General features: G+C 45.0%; 1 protein-coding gene across 1 annotated transcript in view; it reads right to left on the bottom strand.

The window, feature by feature from the left end:
* LOC146198388 (uncharacterized) overlaps nucleotides 1-22,513 on the bottom strand; it is a 52,644-nt gene that overhangs the window by 10,593 nt on the left and 19,538 nt on the right. The window lies entirely within an intron of this gene.

The following is a 22,513-nucleotide window of genomic DNA, read 5'->3' as shown; positions in this document are numbered from 1 at the left end:
GAAAAAGCCAAAAAAGCCACATACACATAAAATAATATTTTTTTTTTGTCATAGCACGCACAGAACACTACGCGCAAAACAAACAAAAAGAAAGCGTTTGAAACTACGGATAGGGCCCATGAATCAAAATATCGGTGTTTTTTCAAGAGGCTTAAAATTGAAACAAAAGTAACTATTTTCAGAATACTTTTAGCCATGAAGTTATACTGGGGGTTGCGGCGGACACCAAGTAAGAGGCAGAATGACGCAATTAATTTTCTAATTAATTAAATATCGTAACTAACGTTTTTGAATTTCAAAGTTAGGGTCCTTATTGTATTTCCAGAACTGGAGCTCGTCTTTCAAATAGTATAGCCAAGAAATTACAGCGCGCTTCACAAGGCTCACAGATCACAGCCTGACAGGCGGCTTTACATCGTAACACAGCGCCAGGGGGCGCGTTCGGCGTAGCTCGCTCGGTCAATGCGCGGTTTGAAGTCAGACTGCAAGCGCAATGAGTGCGCACATTGATTACCGACGCAACGCCTATGAACGAGGCCGAGATCGAAGCGAAATTGTAGCGCACGTACAGTCTTTGTCAAAAATATGCAGCCCAAGGAGCACCGTGCCAAGGAGTTTGCTTCTAAGCGCTCTAACTAGGCTACTGGAAGCAATACTGGTATATGGAGTTAATCATAGAAAAGAGTGAGGACTAGATTTTCGTCTACGAGATTTCGAGTGCTGCAGATACGTAACCAGCTTCGTTACGAGGCTAAGAAGCAAAACCCTTGGGCCATATACTTTTGACAAAGACTGTACGCTATTTTTTCTTTAAGCCTTTCCTTTTTTTTTTTTTTTTTGCGCGGCTAGACTACTTGAAGGATGCGCTTCAATTCCGCAGATACAACGTACTCCTATAATGAAAACTTAGAAAGTTAATTAACGTATGTAGTTAATTCGCGAACTAATGGAAGCAACCTCTCTCTTATCCGGTGTCCGCCGTAGCCCTCAATATCTAAATCCAGTTAGCTTTGATTTAAAATTTCTGACCTTTAAAGAAAGCACCCGGTCCTGCAATACAGTGGGGCCAGATTCGAAAATCAGAAAATCAAATTTTGCAGGCTGCACGCCACATTTTACTAACATTAATAAATAGGCCATATCTTCTGAAGAGATTTTGATTCAGAGTTCCATAGGCGGAAAATAGTTAAGGTCTAGGCTCACTGTCTTAAGAATATACATTGCCAGAGGCGCAGTTGTGTCTATTTTCGGTCGAGCGCTATGTGCCTTAGTGTGCAAGCTGAAACAAATTTCTGTAGTTCGTCAATAGAGTGTACAAGGCCTTCATATTCAGACCAGCTCGCATTCTTGGATTTCACCAAGTTAGCTGCGAAGCCTGCTTCGCGTAACCGTTAAAGAAAAAAAGATATACAGGTCAAGCTCTGCAAAACCAAGGTTTTAATTCGCTAGGAAGCAGTTGACGAATGCAGTTCGGAAGCGCCATACAGAATGGAGGCCCACGAGCATAACTAAATCAAAAGAACAGCCATCTTCATTATCTGTGGGCAAAAATCTAATTCCATACGTGGTGAGCGGTAACTCTTTTCTAATAGTTCTTTGTAGCACGTCCCAGAATTAAACACCTTCCCAACAGCGCGGAAAATACATGATCTATTGTTTCGGGTTTTTTACAGATGAGGCAGTTGGATCTTCATGGTAGGAAAGAGCCAATTTTGAAGGGAAACACTTTACAGACAATGTTCCAGTGTGCACTTTGAAAAAGAATGTTTTTTTTTTTCTTGTGGGACCTGCATCTTCTTAACACTCATCAATACATTACTGCTTTGGCCTCCAGAGTATAAGGCCTTGTATACATGGACTTCGGAAACAGAGTGTCACATAAGTATCTGTGCAATGTTTGTCGCTTAAAGTTATTCAGGTAATCTATTGAAAACCTGGCACTGGAAACCACTTCTTTAAATAAACTGTAAGTGCCTACTTTCATATACACCGTCCTCATAAGAAAATCGGGTAAGGCACGTCCAAGCATGACTTGGCATACGGTACGCAAAAAGGGATCTTTAACGTCACGTACAAACACGAATGTATTTACCACCTGCCGCACGAACAAGTGCGCAAGCCCCAGCTTCCCCACATTGACGTGCCTGAAAAAATTCGTCCGACTGTACCGTCGGCAGGTAGCCGGTGTCTTCACGTGCTAAGATGCCAGTTCGCTTTGAATCACATCGTTATCTACTCCTCTGACAAAGTTGCACGAGAGACCCTAGTTAGGCCCCCTTCATATTAAGAGAAGCCTAAAGCACCTGTTAAACACTTAGATAAAAATGACAAAGACGTGGCAAAGCGAAGCTAAACGAAGTAAGACTTAGCGTTAAGCTTAACGGCCCTCTAGCTTAATATTTTCTTGTGTGTGATTGAGCTAATTTAGCTTAAGTCAAGCCGCGAATCGAGGCAACAACTAAAAGAGTTCGTAATAGTGCGATAGTTAACACTGCAAGAAAAGTTATAATTTTCATTTTTTTTCCCACGTCCTGCAGTGAGCTTAACGTTCCTATTCGATACGCGTGAACTATTTTTGTGCTTTCTACTTCAACAAACCTGCTTCTCAGTATCCCACTAAAAGAGATATAATGAAAATATCGATAAAACATATGAAAATTATGAATGATGTTGTGGAGTTTATTTGCAGCTGAGCGGTCGTTGCACTTCGGCAGTCTTCGGTTTCGGAAACTATCTTGTTTCTACGTTTTTCCTGCTAAAAGCAGTCCGGAGGTATTGTATCCATCTGTTACTTATTAATTTTCTTTTTTTGTGTGTGTTTGATCGCGTTTAGTATTGAACGCTGACCAGCAGCGATAGCCTTTCATAGTAGACGCTATCGAAGTCAAACAACTGAAAATAATGAAAACAAACACATATGTCTTTCCGCTCGCCATTATTTTTGGCAGGATCAAGTAGCTTGGCGGAGCGTGATGGGCAAGCTCATCCGACGAGAAAAAGATACAAAACAAAAGGGACAATCAACTAAAAGTACACAAAGAAGAAACGCCTATTAGAGACGGGAAAGTCGACGCCTTTATTGCTTTCATACGTCACTCCAGCCGTCGACTTCGCCCGAGAGTTCAAAATCAAAGAAGCGGTGAAAGCGAACGACATGGACGGGACGCAGAGGGATGTTTTCTCTCCGGAGGCCGCTCAGTCAAGCGAGACGATCTGTACAAATGTCTCCGGCGGAGAACTCTCCAGCCAGTGATTTCGTCTCAACAATCCAGAAGAAAAAATAACGGAAACGACGCCGGAATCAGCTGAAAACGCAGCGGAAAGGGCTCACATAGGCCTCCGAAAACTAGAACTAAAACCTGAAAGTTAAGCCCAGCCTCCCAGCTTCGAACAAAAAATGAACAAGGGGTAAAAAAAAAAAAAAAACGGCAGGAAAGATCGACAGCGAGCATTAACCTGACGTCGAAGACCGCCTTCGGATGCTTCTCGACTTTCGTGTAACTATAAAAAACCATGCGGGAAGGCAGCTGTGTTTCTCGTGTGGAGCAATACAAGGCTGCGCGTAATTAAATGGAGGATTATCTCGCGGACCGCTCGGGGATAAGCGGCTCGTGGGCTGGGCGCGCCGCAGCAACATTGTGCGCTCAGAGGTGAAGAGAAAGCAGAATAGAGATATGTGACGCTACGTGAACGCATTTGCAGAATGCCAGCAACGGTCGCTTGAGTTTTCCTCTCTGAAAAGGATGGAAAACCTGCACCATGCAGACGCAGAGCACTGTCTGTTGATAAAAAAAAAAAAAGAAATAGGAAGAAGGACGTAAATGAACATATAAAACTGGACCCAATAGACATCGGAGATGGGACGCTTTCCAAGAAGTTGCTCGGGAGTGAAGTTAATTTCTAACGAAAGACGTGTTAAAGAACTGCGCTCAGTTTACAAAGCACGTCGGTTGGTCGAGTGTTGGTAACGTAGCCTCACGTTACCCCTTTTGCTGTCAGGCTGGGTGGGTGTGTTGTTGGTGGAGCTGGAGCTTGCCCTGCAGGCGGTCGAATGAATAGTTGCTGCTCCCGAGAAAACAAATTAAAGGTGTCGAGTGTCGACTCTCTTTACTAAAATTCTTTTTTGTTTCAATTTTGACGCAGTTTTCGTGGAAAGGTTTTAAAGCTGCCTCATTCCCATTATTGCACGCCTTTCGAGGGTCTTGTTTAAGGAATGTTGTGTATTTTCCTTTTTTTTTTTTATGGAAGGGCAGAGCGCGTCTTCTTGGAGATGCTATATCTTCACTCCTATCTGTTTTCTTGTCACCTGAGTACCTCCCCTTGTGCAGTACGGGAGCCGGCCGGTAGTGGAAAAGTGCGAAAGCCCTCGCGGTTCTGTGCACTGCAGCTGGCCCTGGATCTGGTTTCGTTGGCTCCGCCTTTGGGACCTATTGGATTCCGTCCGTATAATCAGTCAGGCCAGCCATCATACTTTCGTTTTTCGAGGAGCTGGCACCTTGAAAGAAAGAAAGAATGACGCGCGTGACGTGTCTCTGCCCAACTGTTCTTTGTGCATTGGAAGTGTAATGCAGTTTTCCTTGTTGGTGTTAAAGAACTCATATCTGTGTCATCACGGTGTGGTTCTCCAGTATTATTCGTTGTACGATTCATACCGAAACACAGCAAGCACATACTACAGCCCCGGTGCATCAGTAAGTTTCTACAGAACGAATGTGAAGAGGCAACCTGGTTATACTCTGCTTCTTTCTTGTCTATTTGTTTGCTTCACATATAATCCTCCGAGCCTCTATCTTCACTGTAATTCCTATTTGCTCAGCACTGAATGCTACAGACTAAGTCCTTGAAAATGTACTCAGCTAAAATGAAGCGGCAACACGTAGCGAGTTTTCTTTTTATTGTTAATTTTGAGTTTTTTATGGCGCAGTGTAGTATTTTTATTGTTAATAATAATGCCAGAAGTGTGCTACTTCGACAATATTTCGTGGAATGCGCCAGCCGCACTCAATAAGCAGGCACACAGACGTGAAAATTTATAAGATGAGCTGAATGTGCGAGAGTGTTGGCCCTCTCACATCACAAATTTTCTTTCGCCTGCAGAACTGTAGCATGCGAATTGTTATCTTGCTTAAGGACCGATACTATTAAGTAATGTGGCTGTAACGTGGATAACCATTGTTTCGCATCTGGACGAAGCCCCTCATCGCGCACTACGGCGTCATAACAAGAATTCCAGCCGTAATGTCGCCTTCTCTTCCCTCAGCCTCGACTTTGATACATTGCCCTAGCATCACCATCAACCCAATATCGTAAACTTTCTCCCCCTTCCCCCCACCCCCCTAGTTTTTTTCTCTCTTTCTCCGCTTCATGCATAAAAACTACTAAAAAAAAACGTTTCACCAGTCTATGTTATCTACTGTGTTTCCGATTATATAACTCTTCAATCGTTTATTTGTGTATTAATTTTGTACCTTGCGATTGCGCGTATTCAGTAATAATACTTTTTGCTGATTTTGGGCTACTTCAAGGATGCAAAAGCTATGAAAATGAAGAAAAAGAAAAAAAACAGCCGAACTGAAAGCAATGACGCGCACTCTTGTAACAACATTAACTTTTGAGGTTGACGCGATCTTGGGCCTTCCCCGCTTCCTTATCTTATTTGCGTTTTTTTTTTTTAATTCCTAACTTGTCAAATAACAGAAGCCTGCACCCTTATAAGATAGTAGACTGATGGGTTCAAAGTAGAAGCAAGACAAGACCGCGTGTTTATTAAAATCCGTAGACGCACTCTGATGCAGGCTCTGATATCCCAAGCCAAAGGTCGCCAAAGTTGGTTTCACCTATCGCTGCCTGGCAATCCGCATAGCACGCTTTACAGGAGCCACCAGCGATTGTGAGACTCAAGTTACGGTGTGGCAAAAGCCGGAAAAACGTTTGCGGAGCTTGGTGGATAGAAAAGAGGAAAATGTAGAGTAGGAAACCAGAGAAGGTATTGGTTAATCTACTGTAAGAAAGTAAAGCGCAGTAAAAAAAAGCAACAATTAGGAGGATGTTTAAACTTCGCCCTATGGGTAGATGCAATAGCGTCTCTAACTCAGCCTTCACATTCCGTGAATTTTGTTTACCTAAAAACTAGTACATAACTTCGCAAAGCGTTAAGCATGATGGTTTAGTTTCACAAACTAGACTTAATATTACTAGCATATGGATTCTAAATGAGAAGCAAAATGGTATTACACCACCTTGAACGTGAATGCAACACAGAGAATAGTTGCGTTGCAATTGGATACGAAATCGTGTGCGTATATTTTTCGACATGTTTTTCTGAATTATTATTACGGGAACAGCAACAGCGACGTCTTTAGTACCGAACGATCTGCATACGCTTCGCGTAAAAGGATGACAGGAACAGTAACGTGCCATTAATATGCTTGGGCAAGTACGGTGAGAAGCGACATAATGCTTCGACAGCGAGGAATACATCACAGAAAGAGCTGCACATCCTATTCACACCCCATTTAAAACGCATAACAAATCGTGTCAAAAATACGCTCACTAGAGCAAAAACTTGCTAATGCGCCAGACGAGTGGATGCGTTCATTAGCGTGGTTTTATGGCTCTTCGTGGACACCACGCAATGGACAGAAACTCGGGAGAAAACGGGTCTCAAAAGGAAAAAGAAAAACAAGCTTCAGATCGTTCCACCAAACTCTAACTTCACATTTAAGGCCATATGTTAGTTACTATTTCAGGCGAAATCAGTTATGACAGTCTTTGAGGACATGCGCTCTGCTGAATAGACAGAACGAAGCACAGTGGTTGAAAACGAATGAAAAAAAAAAAAAAAGTACGGCCAAAGTTAGGCCCTTAAACGCGAATACCACCATGCGCGACCTCAGTCATAGTGGAAGGAGTGCATGCGATGGAAAAAAAAAATGTAATATCGGGTTCATAATGGCTTCAGGTCCAACCGCAAGCTCAAGGTCATGCTGAAGCACAACGAAAAAAAATTGACGTAAAGAGCTGGTGCCCTCTAATTGGACGAAAAGCGATTTCTTTGCAGTTCTTGCTGTTTCTTAGGCGGACTCCAGTGTCCCGAAATGACTGATATCATTAGGGTTGGAAACGAGCTGTGGAAATGTTGCGAATGAAGTTGTGTGCAAGTAGCATCTCGTTCTTGCACTTTCCTGTAACTTCCGCTTCGCGATAAGGCGTGCTTCCGCGAGTGCAAAAGCTGTTAGCGAATCACTGCAGACGGGAAAAGAAACCTAAAAACTCAGCCTGTCTTTTCCTGTAATGGCCTTTGAAACTAGTGCCGGACAAATACCCTCTTTGGGGTCCCTTTTTGTTTTGGCCTTTTTAGATTCATTTCCTTTCTGAGATAACAAAATTCATCGCTGTAGAGATAATCCCACGTTCAAAAACTGTCGGAAGCTCTGTTCCTGTCGGCTCTGCGTTAATTGGATACTCGACATGTAGGCACCAAATGGAGAACACTATTATGCGCCCTCGAAAGAAAAAAAAAGTCTGTATTTACTATGTTTGTTTTTCTTCTAGCCTCAATAAACACGAAGGAGCTTCGAGTGCAAAAGAAAGAAAAAAAATGCGCAGCTTGTGGACCTGGAAGGCCGTGTGGCTCTCTGTCAGACAATGTCGTATATTTGTAGAGATATGTGCCGGTAGGATTAAAGTTTCAGGTGTTTGAAGATGAAGATGAAGAAGCCGGTGTGCGAAGTAGAAGAGAAAGCCGGTATGCGATTGGGTTGAAAAACATTTATTTCGTCAGAAAAGGCAGAATGTTGATGATCCGTACTAGGTGGCTATCAGTCCTCGGCTATTAGTCCACGCACCTAAGTAGCCCATTCAATGACCCGGCTTTGAACTCCCAGGACTGAGCTGACCAACACGGCCTCCCATTTCTAGAGAGTAGGAACTTGTATTAGAGGTTGCGGGGACGGCTTCTCTTTACAATTCCACAATATGTGATCATAAGTGGCTGTTTCACCTCAAAGTGTGCATTCCGGGTCGTAATCGACGGGGTAGAATTCTTACAACAGATAAGGAGTAAAAAAAGATCGCGTCTGGAGTGGCCTGCAGGTGGTCTCCTGCTCCTTATTTAAGGCTTTGTCTAGAGTGGGGAATATCCTCCTTTAACGCTTAAAGTGATTAGTAATATTGTGAAATGATGTTAGGCCGTCCTTCGAGAAACGTTCAGTAACTACCGAGTCCCCCGCTCGGCTGACGAATCCTCGAGCTTTAATGTGTGCCGCTTCGTTACCAGGGTTCCTCAAGTGAGCCAGGTCCCATATCAATTAAATAATTTTGTCTACGTGCTTGGTTTGACCCAATATGCTCATTTTTTCCTGAGAAATTCTGCCCCTCGCATAATTGCATATGGCATAGGATGGTTGTCGCCTCTTCTGCCGTTTCAGAGGATCTCGTTTTGGTAGTGCCGGAAATATCAGTCTGCCTTTCGTCTCCACCGCCGCTAGTGCGAACGCTTGTTTCTGTTGATGTTCTGCAGCATCTACATATACCGCAAGTTAACCTTGGCTGTATATGCTATGTAGAGCTCTTAGCTTTACTGGACGCGGCCAGTAAAGCTTTCGCTTCAGAAAAGTACACTAGGCGTCCAACTTGATGATGAAATCTTCCCATCCTCAGATGCTAATCCATGCACTTTTAGACACAGTCTTGTTGCCGACGAAAGAAGAAGAAAGAAAAAAAAAAAAGTCGCGAGAAAAAAAGGCATGGTGCTGTCGCGGTTCGGTGACGTCGACGAGCAAGTGAGCGGACGGACATTAATATACTCTTTTTTGTTGTATATATTTAGACGCAGCATCTGTAACGCGATCTGTGTGTATTGTCCCGTATCATCCCCCCCCCCCCCTCCCTCCCTCCTTTGTGCGTGCATGATAAGTGCTTCGGCTAGCTGGGGTTTATACAACCGCCACCAACTCCTTGTCCCTAAGCCACAATTTCCCAGTGCGCCTTCGTGCCGCGCGGCTGTCATTTGTCACTGCGGTCGGCAACAGAAACCAGGGGCGCCGCAGCCGTGACGAAAATGGTGAGCCTGAGGACCCTCTATGCTCCAGTCGCGGAAACCTCGATTAGCGAACAAGACGCCGCTTCTGAAGAGCGGCTGTCATTTATTCTGCCGCGCTGTGCCCTTCTGCGGACGCCTGCGCACTCATCCCACGCCTTTTGCCGCTTCGTGGTGATTTGATGAAGAGCCGTAATCACGATGAAAGCACACACACTGGATGCTTCTTTGTCTTTTCTAACTGCCTTGAACGAGAGAGCAAACGAGGAGCAATAGTACGTGTCGATATCACATGAAGCGCTGGGGCGTAGATAACGCATCGTAGCTCCTGTTGCTATGCCACAAAAGCGCATGGCTCATCGCAGCTATACTCGACTTGGCGGTTAGCGCAACTTTTGTTGTAGCTGGCTCGTGTCCCCTAATGATAGTGAAAACAACAAAAGTTGGGTGCATTGAGGAACGGAAAGGAGGGAGAGTAAGAAAGGGTAAGAAAGGGAAAGAAAGGAAAAGAAAGGAAAGAAATAGCAGAAAGCTTTGCGAATGGCCGCAGGCCATCAGGGTTATGGTACAAAGCGCGCGCATGAAAAATAAATCTTCTCTTATTCATAGTATTTCTGGCCATTAGCCGGTCACATGGTGAGTTTGGCTCCCTGAAACGCCTTAGGTCTCGCAATACTACGTAAACTTCGGCGGCGAAAACCGTTGATCAAGTTTTGCTAACAGATGCCCAACATTATGTTTCGCGCTTTTGTTTGCCGTCAGGTCAAAATTACACGTGGACAAGCCAGACGCCGCTTTTTTCTTTGCAGGATTTTTAACATGCTATCTTTAAAGAGCTCTGGCAAGTTGAACTATTGCTTAAAAATGGCCCGTTAGTAACGGATAACAGCGTCGACTGGTTGCTTTGTATCAATTTGGTTTTCTTCTATCTCTTGAAAGGGTGATGCTTTACCTATCTTTTTTTCTCAAAATTTATAGAACAGCTCATGCAGGAATTTGCTGTCGTACGTCCGTGTACCTGCTGTGGTTTTGCAGTAGAGTTGGCAAATCTCAAGTTCGAATACATAGTTCACTTTTCATTGCAAAGAGCAGCAGATGTGAAACTCTATTGGACAGGTTGTTACCTCTCATAAGGGGAGTAATAAGTTTGATTTTTTTTAATTCGTTGTTTAGGTAGCTTGGGAGTTTTGTGCTTCAATTACTTTCTTTTTTACAAACTGTAAGGGGTCCCAAGATGGTTAAATGCCACCAAGTTTACTGTGGAGAGTAAAATTATAATTTACTCCGTCTCAAATTTCTTTTCATCATCTCAAACCACGATTAGGTCGCTGGGCTTCAAGCTGGCATTCGACATTCAAGTAAAAAAGGAAATGCACTATCATGTGAGACAGCTTCAGCGATGCCTGGCGTCATTCACAGCGTTGTTCATTACGAAACACTCCGGTGTGTACCGGGTGCTATACCGAGAAGGATGTTGTCACATGCTATACATTACTATATATGTGAAATATATCGCACAGCTCAAACTAGATATATTCGCGAAAAATGTCAAAATAGACAACAATAAATTCCCCCAAACAAGCGAAGTTATTCATATTGAAATTGCACAAAGAAAGACAAATGCACGCAGGAAAAAAGATTTAGAAGTCAAGTGCGGCGACGAAACAAGAGCTCGTCGTCCCCATGTGGGAGGCCTAGGCTCGGTCGCGCTACACAGTGCCTTGCACTCACTCACTCACTCACTCACTCACTCACTCACTCACTCACTCACTCACTCACTCACTCACTCACTCACTCACTCACTCACTCACTCACTCACTCACTCACTCACTCACTCACTCACTCATTCACTGACTCACTCAATCACTGACTCACTCACTCACTCATTCACTCACTCACTCACTCACTCACTCACTCGCTCACTCACTCGCTCACTCACTCACTCACTCACTCACTCACTCACTCACTCACTCACTCACTCACTCACTCACTCACAAAAAAAATTCGATTTTAAGGACGTTGATCAGTTGCATTCATTACAGACGTCTTCTTATCGTGGTTTTACGTTATCCACATTTTCTGGAAGGAACCGAGCAAGAGTGAGTATACGTGTATATAGATACCCGCGAATATATCTCCGCGGTATATTATGCACTGCTATTCGACTTCGTGCTTGGTGCTTTGCGAAACAATACAGTCGCCCTTGCTTAAAATACTGAAAGCTGCTATAACTGTTTCCTAAATAATACTATTTCTTTACAAAAATATGCTAAAGCCTCTCCTAGCCATGGTCACTTCAATGCGCCCGTCGGGATGGTTTAGTGGTGACGGAATTCATTTGCTGAGGACACATAGTACCAAATCTCGATCGTCCGTGTACTCTGAGATGTAGTTTAAGAAACCTAAGTAGTCGAGATAAAGCCGAAGCCCTCCACCAGACCTTCCCTCCTAGCCTACATGACACGTAGGAACGTTACACCTAACACACCACGCCGCGGTTTCTCAATAGTTGGGGCATTTGATTCCTGATCCCAAGGACGCAGGTTCGCTAGCAGCCGCTATTAGATGGAGGCGAAAAACAAGTCACCAAAGTGAGTCGCCTTTGAACGCCAACTGTAAAGCAAATCAAACCTACACCTCACACACTACAAACCAAATGTAATTAATTTTTGAGGTTATCATCTAGGAGTTGCCAAGTACGCTCTCTGCAAGACTGCGTAAACCAGTTAACTTACAACTGCATGATCGAACTGCTTCAATGACTTACAGTCAATGGCGCACGCCAGCGGTGAAAGCGCCACCAATCGTTCACCCTCGAGGCTTAGCCCATTTATGAAATTCGCTTGCCAAACTAAAAAGCAGCGTGACCACAACGATGAGAAAGCGTCAGAGAAAAAACGCGAACATTACTTTTATGCATTACCTTCTTTTCTTTTCTTTTTTTTTCCCAGCCGTGGACACTCGTTTCTCGACCTATTTTCGCAGCAGTCTCGGCTCAGTACAGGGACACTGGGAGTGTCAGACACGTGTTTACAGCCTTCCTGAATAAACAGCCCCATGAAACGAAGCCTTCGACGAGTGACGGCGAGATGGCACACGCCGGCTCTGGAATGTTTGCCCACCGACTAACGTTCCCGGCTTCGTCTCGCGGCATGTACACACTCCTGGGAAGAGGACCCACCGAACAAATCGAAAAGCAGGGACGCCAGAATATGTATCTTAACTGCGAAGTGGATTATAATAGCTTCTCCTTTAGCCTTTAAGCTGATATTTGACGACACGGCAGCTTGGATGTGATGTAGGAAAAGAAGCGCGCCAGCAGCCAGTGAACAACAGTTGCTTCTCTCTCAGTTTTGCTGCTGTGCGCAAGGTAGAAACAAACAAGGTCTCTCCTTCAAGCTCGCGCCTCTGACGGTGGCTCGTCTCACGGATCAATACGATACAATAATGACCGGATTCTTGAGGAGACAGTTCGTTATACGCTAGGACAATGATTTATAGGGAGCGTTGGGCAGGAATGTTTTCAAAACCAACGTTGCTGTTTAAAGCAGTTTGATATCTCCTGCAGGAATGAAGTAGTCACTGTCCGGACGACAACGGCTGCTTTTTGTGTGGGTAGTTTTTCCTGCGGCCTGAAGGGAAGAAAAATTGACAGACGATTAAGCATAGCTAAGCGTTGAATATAGTGCAGTTAGACCCCTTTCACTGGTTTATACAGCCTCGCTTTGCTCTACCGATCCATGACCGTACGATTCGTCAACTCCCACTGTAACCATCATCGTGCCCGCTTCGTCAAGCGCAGCGATTCACACCGCGTCAAGCAATCCGAACGAGCCCGGATTAGCCTCGATGCTAATCGGAAATAGCAGGCACAACCTGCTCAGACGCGTGTAGGATCTGCCATGACGCAGGTTTTTCCAAGGCATCTATCAATGGCCCAGGAAAACCGGGCATCCGTAGAACAAGCTTGCGAGTGAGACACCAGCTTCGCCCTCTTCATGTTCAACCTGTGGGGATCGACCTGTGGGGATCGACAAAGGTCGATCCCCGCATGCAAGACGAATACCACAGATTTCGGTCTTTAGAGCGCATATTGTCAGATGAAATTAACATGACTCCATCCGGAATGCTGTGTCAGACTGGCAGTCTAGCACATGAACGAGCCGACTGTGCAGTACATAAAGAAAAAAAAGATACGGGGTGGCGCGGTGGTCTAACGCAGATACCAGCGAAGTTGATTTGTTTCTATTGGCCTGGGTTCACAAGCCAGTGGCAGCGAAGAAGTTTTTTATTCCCTCGGCGCTGGAAAAGTTTAATGACAAATCAGATTCACAGTCACACTGCACGTCAACGTTTTTTATGATATGCGTAGTAGTACTATACTGCAATAAAAACTTGATCTGGCCTCATTAAGTTCTCCACATTGCAGCCTTTACACCATCCGCGACTTTGGGAGAAGCAAATGATAAAACTCAGTGATAGGGCTCGGGAAGTGCCGATCAGGATGCATAAAATCTGTCAGCTGGGCTTTCTTGTTTCTCTCTCTATAGCCTTTCACAGTCATTTGCAGACTATCGCAATGTCGAATTCCTCTCAGCGACCAGTAAGCTTCGCAAAGCTTACTTTTTACAGTTGTCGGATACTGAAGGAGATATTTAGACCGTTTGTTCCGCTCTGATAACGGTGCATGAGTCCGGCCACAAACACAAACACCTTCCATTTCAAGTACTGTGCTGCGATAAGAGATAATGTCAACTGCCAGGTCAAGTGCCCAGGCTGATAGGAATTTGCGTCACGTCCTGCCTGACACGTCACTATCAGTAAAACATAGTTGTGTTGGTGGGCGGGGGAACTATCACGAAGACGTCATATGTGATTTTGATAAGGCTCAACGGTTAGCTGCGAAAACGCGTCCGTCTCCGCTTTTGGCATGGTGACGCCAGCGGAAGGCTAAAAAGGAGACGGATAAGTTTCTTCAGCAGGACGCAAGTGCGCGTGCTGCGTCTTCTATCTTTTAGTAGGTGACAGTACTTTCAACAGATAGCGCAATAATACACAGAGAAAAAGAAAGTCATGGTTTTACCGGCATGAGGCGCGATAGAGAAGCCCAGCCTTATCTTGTTGGGAGTGGAACTGGCACATACGCAAAAAAACTACGTTAAATATATTTCTTGCCAATAAATAGAGGCGTAATCATTAAAAGGTAAACGAAGAAAAAAAATTCCCGCAGGTTAGGCACACGCGCCTTCACAGCCTTTTCTCTGTACTGCTCACCGAATGTGTTTTATTCGCCATTATTTTGTTGGTAAATGTAGATTGGGAGTCTCTTCTAGGCCAGTTTTATTTTCGTGCTGTTTTATTCTGCGAGCATCACGCAGTCTAGCTTGATTTTCCAGCTAGACAAGTATTGTCTTCCCCTTTTTCTCTTTCGATAGTTCTCGTCCGGCCAGATATCAGAGTAGCATGCATTAGGTTTGAAGGAATCGATTATGAACTTCTCTTCTCCGCTCAGAGGCTGTAGCTCGTTTTCTTTCAGCAAATTTTCAACTTCCTGAACCTACGCTTTCTTCAAACTGGACTCGGTAATGACGTGCCAACTGATCCCTTTGCACCATATAAGAAATTTGTGACTCGAGTATACCGAACAAGTCGCGAACAGTCACGAAAAAAAAGATCCCGACGGTTCTTGTTACGACACACTGTTCTTCAGAAACAACGGCCCCACTCTTGGGTACAGCAGCGTGGCAACGTGCGCGCGTTTCTACTTCTTTTCGAACTTTAGTGGGGCTTGCTTTCCTTATCCTCGCTTTTGGGTATTCTTTCACTGTGAATTCTACCGAATTCGGAGGCCAACGGACACTGACAGTGACCATCGAGTTCAGACTCCTGTGCTCTGCGGTCCTTTTACAACGACCAACACGCCACTCAGAAAAATCTTTTTTTAACACCTTCGACTTTTTTTTTTTTTATGTTGACACTGCTACTTTTAAGGTTGAAAGCAAAGAAGCCAAGGCTGATGTCACGGGACGAAAAGATAGAACTTTGACATATCATTTTCCTCTTTTCGCTTCCTTTCCCTCTTTCTCCCCCTTTTCTTTCCGGACAGATTATACCAAGACTCAGCTCACTGCTTTTTTATTTTATTTCTAAGTTCGCAGCGTGGCTTTAGCAGAACGGAAGCTTCCCAGTCTAAAATTGAGTGATTCCTAGCTGTTGACACGGGTGCGATGCTAGAAAATTGTTCGCCGCGCAAGAAGCGTGATGCGCGAGGCGTATAGTCTCCTCGGAGTCGTCGATCGGAAGTCGTTCAAGTTGGAGCCAAAAGAAAGCGTGACCGAACATGTCCGCCTCGAGCACCTGACCTCGGAGAAAAAGTTGAGCGGTAGCACAGAAAGTCATTTGTGTGCTTCAGACAGCTACTTTTTCTTCCATGTGCAGAGAAAAAGGGCAGGAGCGAGGAATGGGGAAGGGGGGTCATATGTCAGGGCAGCATTCGTGCTTTTTTTTTACATTCTGTTTATAGTTGAGTGCCAGTCTCTTAGCAGTTATTGATTCAAGTTCGTTTTAGTCATTATCTTCATTCGTCCATCTGACGTTTGTTCGCTTGAAAGTACTCCGGCGAAAGGTTATTAAACGCAATTATAGACAATGATCTTTATCGAGGCCGCATGAAATGCAAACGCTTTCCATGTTACATGAGCAAAAAACTTATCTTTGGTGTTAGTGAAACTTTATTTTCTGACAGGCACAAGATAGGCGTCAGCCCATCCGCCTAAACGGCAGCCTGGAGTCCTTGGACCCGGGCGGCTTGTTCGGTAATTCGGATTAAATCTAGTTTTATCCCAGCTTCAATATGTCCCGGTCGTCAAAGATTTGTGCATTGCCCTCAAAAAAGACCAGAGGGAAAGCTGTTTCATTTACCCCATTAGAGTTGCAGTTGCAGCATTCACTGCTGCCGAGTTATATAGCCCAATGAGCCAGCATACAGCAACGCTCACTACATCGGCATTGCTCTTCAGTAGGGTTCTCTATGTCGTGTTCCAGTTCTGTAATGTGATTTGTAAATAAACACGCACGTTGACATTGATTTGTTCACTTTGATATTCGTGATCTTTGTGTGCCATTTTTAGCAGCCTTTGCCTTTTTTTTCTTTTTTTTTTTTCTACGCACCGTGTAGATACTGTTCGTTTCAGTTTCTTTAGGCCTTATGCCCCAAAGCAGGTTGCAATTGTTCGCATTTCTTCTCAGATACGTTGCGCATATGCGTGCGCACATCCGAATCGATTTTTACAAGAAACCTGACGACAAGCGATAAAGAATAGAAAAAAAAAATAAAGGGTGGCGAAAATGAGCGAGTATACAGATTCTGTGTTCCGGTTCTCAGCGATTCGGTCACCGTACAGCGCCATTGATGCCTAACCACAGCTTGAGTGGAATATTACTCTTGCTATTGACGCTACATGCGTTAAAAGCGACGTCGTCACGTTTCTCTATACCTTTGCCCTCAGGCGAGGCCTACTCTACTCTCAGAAGGAAGCTGGTGCCTCACCAAGTGGGCAGCGCCGCACCGCGTGATTGTAGCGTTGTCTCCCGTGCGCTGCAGCACGCGGCTGTCGCCTTTTCTGCATCGACTAATTAGCTCCGCTGCTGCGAAGCAGCCTTTTACACGCCGGGGATAATTAATGCGGAGTTCGGCAGCTGCGAGTGGCTCGAGCATTTACAAGCGGTGACGAGAAGAGCTGATTTGGCGTCCGCAATTCGAGTGCTTTTTCGCCTGCCTTGGCTCGACCTGTGCCTTCGACAACTCCGTCTTGAACCTCCCTTTACCTTACAGCTTTTTTTTTTATTCGCTTGACATTTGAGAGCCATTGAGATAAGCCTCACTGTAAACACGCCTCGTGGGATATCATGCATAGCGGCGGTTTCTGAAAAATTCGAGTATGCAGTGAGCCGCGTCGAGATTGCTTGATATTTTTGGCGTTCCTGATTTGCTTGCTCGGCGTAGCTCGATACAACATGCCGCTTTTTAGTTATTTATGTATCTCTTCTTTGCACAGTTGAATAAAGCGCAGTGGCGTCTGCGCATGTCTCCTGATTAATGACATTTCATTCTTGACTCCGTCCTTCTTTCTCTCGTTACCTCGACTCCTTTGCAGTTGAAGCGGTAATAACCAAGCACTCATTGGTGACGGCGCTGTCGTCTCACGGAGCGTTCGTGTTGGGAAATCGATACCTGCAGATGCCCGCTATCTTCAAGTCGACAAAGGAGCTCACTGAAATCATTGGCAGTCACATCGAATGCGACGGGTGGCGTCAAGTGTCGCTTGGTACTGTTATCATCGTTTTGTACTTTGCTTTCGAAATGTGAGTAACGACATTAATCTTAGACGGCCACAATCCTTATGGCGTTTGAGCTACGCTCAGTAACGCCGAATAAAGGTGAAGAACGTGAAAACGTGGATGTTTATGTATTTTTTCTGTTTGCACGTTTTGTGGATCTGACATTGAGCTGATAGATATGAGACAACGCGCACCGCGAGGTGTACCACAATTGCATCCTCTAGCTTCCACTTGCGATATTCAACCGCACGTAAGTTTGTTGTTTCCTCTCCTCCTCGAATTTTGTTAAACAAATTATGCAGCTTTCTTAGACTCGTATCATTTCTGAAGATTTTATTTTTATGAACGCCTACTGTTTTCGCGTCTAACGGAAGCAGGAGAGTGAATATTTACATTTCGAGACTCTCGATTTAGACTCTCTTGAGGGCAGCCGTCAGAATGTTAGAGAGAAGTACTACTTCAGGTAGATGACGTAGAATCACCTCTCAGTCCTCTCCCTGAAGCTGAATGAGTGGACTTCTTTTTTCTTTTATTCTTCTTCTTCTTTTTTTTTTTTTCAAGCGACCATCGACACGTTGCTCGCGAAACACGTATGCGGTTATCGTCACGGTGACGTCCCAGCCCACTTTCGTAGTCCAAACACCGCGTGGACCTGTTTAACACTTCTCCGTGGTGAGAAGCATCCTCGAGCGATAGCAACGTCACTGCCACCGTCATGCCAGCGTGAAGACAAAGAGAATGCCTCCAGCACAGCTGTTTCGCGACAACAGCCAATACAAGACGAACGATAGTGGATATCTTCGTCCATGCGAACGTCACAGTGTGCCCAGTCGCGCCGATTATCCCACCTTGACGTTTGCGATTGCTTTGTCGGCGCCCTTTCAGTACGTCTAGGAGATCGGGCTGCTTTGACGAAATGGAAAAAAGAGTGATATAACGCAACGGTGCTATCTACAACGAAAACGATACGGTATTGCCGCGTAAGCACAGGTGGCTCGAAGTGGCGGCCACTTGCCTTCCGTTGTGAAACGGAGTGGGACATCGCGACGGGATGTGACGGTTCCCGTCCCGGAGGGCTTCCGCTTCGCGCGTTGCCCGGCTGCTGTGGTTGCAGACAGTTGCACCGGACGTTGCAGTCCTCTTTGCGGACAGCCGTCGCCTGCTCTAATCCGGATGAGTGTCGGATTCTATACAAAGATGCGCTGATCCGATAAGACAGTCGTGCGGTTGGAGTGAATCGTCGTTGCCTCTTGTTCGTTTGGTGTTGCAACAAGCGAGCTACCGTTGTTCGAACGTGAATTACTCCTACGCATTTGCGTTGGATTTTTGCGCGTCTTACGAGGTATGCAGGAAATCCGTGTCTGAGGTTGTCATCGTTGATGATTTAGTCTCGCCAGCTTTTCAGGATGTGCACTGAGGGCGGCAAGTGGTGAAAATTGCTGAACGAATCTACCTGCCAGCTATTGCGTGCATGTGATTTTACATTGCGTGGCATCTGAGCAAACAAAAGTTACGATGGCCAGACAGTTACTGTCGTGAGGTAGCGTTTCCGTTATAGCAATTTAGTTTCACTGCGCACCAGCAGAAATCGTTAAAAGGATACGATTCGTGCGACGATGCTCTGTATATACCGAGGGAGCCTCTACGTTACCGATCATAATGTTTGGTCAACGAGGAAAACAATGACTCGTCGAAGTGGCGCTCAAGTTGTTTTACTCGGATCGGTTAAAGATATTTAAGTAACACTGAACTTGTGAGTCAGAATAGAAAAAAAGTTTGATCACGGCTCTTTGCCTTTGCTCCAATATTCAGCGATGTATCAGAAGCAAAAATGCTACTGTGCGTTGGATCAGCTCACGTGGCTTCTCTTTTCGTCATCTGAGAGCTGAGCAGTGCTTCTCAAAATAAAAAGAGATTAGTGAGAAAAAGCCGCCGAATATGACAACGTGAATTCATGACTATCTTCGAAGTACCCCCCATAGGGGGGAAAAAAAAGAAGAAAACAAAAAGAAAAGAACCTACCGAAAAAAAGCCTGAGTCAGTTTGGCACGTTAAACTCAATAAACAAAACTAAAAGGAACACAGAATGGCGTAACCCTACCGTTATGTTATCCTGCCTCGAATCTTCACCGTTAAAACTTGCCAAAACGCGGCACAACCAATATTTTTGCACTCTTATCCGAGCCATTAAAATGCATGCACAGAGAGGCTCGAATTCGCACTCGGTTAATCTGCCAGCGATTCCCCGCTATGATTTTGCTCTTCTCTAGAAAGTCGGTTGCAAGTCCATTCAAACGCTTTTGGACGGTGCGCAGAAACCATATGAATGCAGATATGAAGAGAGCAAAGAAAAAAAAATAAGAGCGATAGTTAAGTTTTGCCTTTAAGAGCACTACAGGACAGAGTTAATAGCCACCATTTGCGGCTCCTCTTGCGGATTCTCTTGCGCATGCACGCAATCTGCTATTTGCTTAACCAAAAATTCCTTATTTTATGCCCTTTTTATCTTTAATATACTGAACACACAGCCAAATTATAATGTGTACAGAACGCCCGCCACATATATGTAAAGCCCCACTTTAACCAATCCCTACGACTGATCTGCGTGGATTATAGGGGCAACATGTCTGACTCGGGATCCACGAGTCCTGGTGGGTCCGACTCCCATCTCACCTTTCCACCTCAAACTAGCTACCCTAGTCGGCATCTCCAACCAACACATAGATGTCACGTGATCTCATGGCGTCAGACAACCCGCCGACCAATCAGTGCCTGGCCAAAGCACTTGCCAACTGCCACCTGTTAGGTGACTAACCGTGATTTTTCGCTCACTATGTCGATTACGCCGACATCTCCTTAAGGTAGGGCATTTAATGCCATGACATTAAAAAAAAAAAAAAAAGAAAGAAAGCTGCGCGACAGGGCCGAGGCAGTGGTAGCCAGATGGCCGCCATTCTTTCAAAACTTGTCGAGGAAAAAGAGATGAGCAGCTATGCCGAACAAATAGCGCCATAAACACGTGGGCGCTCCCCATTCCCACTTTTCCCTGCTTGCTGTTTGTTTACTTGCTTACATTTCTTTCGGCTGCACGTGGAGAGGCTCGAGTATTGGGAACGCGCCCTGTCCTTGTTGAGGCGCGCACTGCATGAAGTGCACACACACGAACGCCTGCCTACAAGCTACTGCTCCAGCTCTGCGCAGAGTACGACAGGTTCCTCTATTCCCTCCCAAAGGCCAGGAAAGTTTGCATTCCAGGCGAACTCCAGTCCACGCCACACTCTTTTTTCACCCAGTATTATATTCTCGTCCAGATGTAGTTGTTTTTTCTAGTAGCGATGCTATGGACTGATCGAAACTCGGCCACACGTGTTCTGTTTCTTACCGCGTTTATTTGCATACAGCTAGCGCAATGCTTAGCATGTGGCAGAAGAAAGCAACCAGCGAACACCAAGCGTTAAAAAAGGGGAAAAACACGGCCAGCAAGTTTTCCCTGTGCCTACACCGTGACGCCAACACAAGGCGCACTCCGAGAGCATGCTAAATAAGCACACACACACAGCTCCCTGCCTTTGCTGAATTTCAATGGACGGGCAAAACTATGCCAGTTTCAGGTGACGTTGGCGCGAACTCGCAAAAACACGCAATACTTCCACGAGTTATCGCCTCTTATATCTTGGCGGAACTATTTTAATAACAGCACAAAGCGAGTACTTTTTAGCTCGTACCATAGCATGGTATGAAGGGAATGAAAACGCGTATAAACAAAGCAAACTCAGCATTTTTAGTGACTGCTAACGTTCGAAAACGCTGAAGGTTTTATTATTTGGTCTTCCTACTGCTGTTCGAGTTTCAGGACGTGCCCGCTTCCGTACTGAAGTTCACTCTATACCTGTAGCCAGCTGCGTGTACTTCTTTGCTATCTTGGTTCCTTACTTCCTTGTTTGGAAGTTCATCGCGCCAGGATCATTCTAGTTCGTAGAGCATTTCTGCCGCGAGAGAAATAAACCCACATTGCAAGCCTCGGAGGAGCAGAAGAACCTTATGTTTGATTACTTTACTTATATGTGCTTTTTGACCAATTATTCAGCAAGTATAAAAGGATTTCTTTTTCCTTTGACCAATTATTCAGCAAGTATAAAAGGATTTCTTTTTCTTGATTTAGCCCTCCTCCTCCTCCTCGGTCTCATTCTCTCCTTCTCTCTTTGTTTCATGTATGAAGGAAGGGAACAGCCGAGTGCGAAATACTCGCTCACAGCGCACCTCTTAAAACACGAACATTTAGGCTCGCAAAAGAAAATTTTAATATGGACGGGCTCGGGCGGCAGCGACGGTGGCCATGATTTTAACTACGGCGGGATAATCTGTGCGCGCTGAAAGAAACAGCTGCTTTCTTTAATCTTGGCAGATGTTGAAAGCGATGCTGTCGTTTTAAAGAAGGGCTAAAGTAAATCAGTGCAAACGAACGAACGACGCCGACGGTTGCCCCAATATTTAATAGAGCTCATTAAGCACGTATCAATGTTTCTATTTTTAGAGCTCTACACGCCTCTTAAAGCGCTAATGCCATGGGGCTCTTACTGGATACCGCAACGCTGACCTCCACTGTTCTTCAGTCCGTTTTTCCTGTTCCTCATTTCCAGCCGCAGGGACGTCTGTCTACTGTACAGCGATATATTTCCATGCGCTCTCTTACAGTAGAAATGAGATTACGCTGGCCATCGCAGGGTCTGGCACTTTTTGCTCAACGCTACCGGGGCAATCTTGCGCAGATTTGACTCTATTAAGGCGAAAGGCTTTCGTGGCTTATGAGTGGTGTCCGCAGGAGCATTTCAAGCGAAACATATCTGTAGCCAATCCAACAGTAGCCACATAACAAGTCAACATTGGCTTAATTGGTTAAAGTATCTTAACAATGGGTAATCAATAGCCAAAAGCCATAAGCCAATTCAGAAAGGGCCTAAATCGACCCAGAGGTCCAGAATCCAATCCGGTAGCCACATAACAAGCCAGTGATGAGTCCAATGGTTATACTAAAATATAATAAAAATAAAATATTAAAACTTAAAAATAAAAAATCACTAACAAAAGTAAAAAATACGCAGCCTTAAGTGCTCCCTAGAATTGTTCGCTCTT

This window comes from Amblyomma maculatum, chromosome 2 (genome assembly GCF_055883805.1).
Source record: "Amblyomma maculatum isolate TAMU_Amacu chromosome 2, ASM5588380v1, whole genome shotgun sequence".
Lineage (NCBI taxonomy): Eukaryota > Metazoa > Arthropoda > Arachnida > Ixodida > Ixodidae > Amblyomma > Amblyomma maculatum.
Note: the sequence above shows the minus strand (reverse complement) of the source record. Positions and strands in the feature narration are given on the sequence as shown.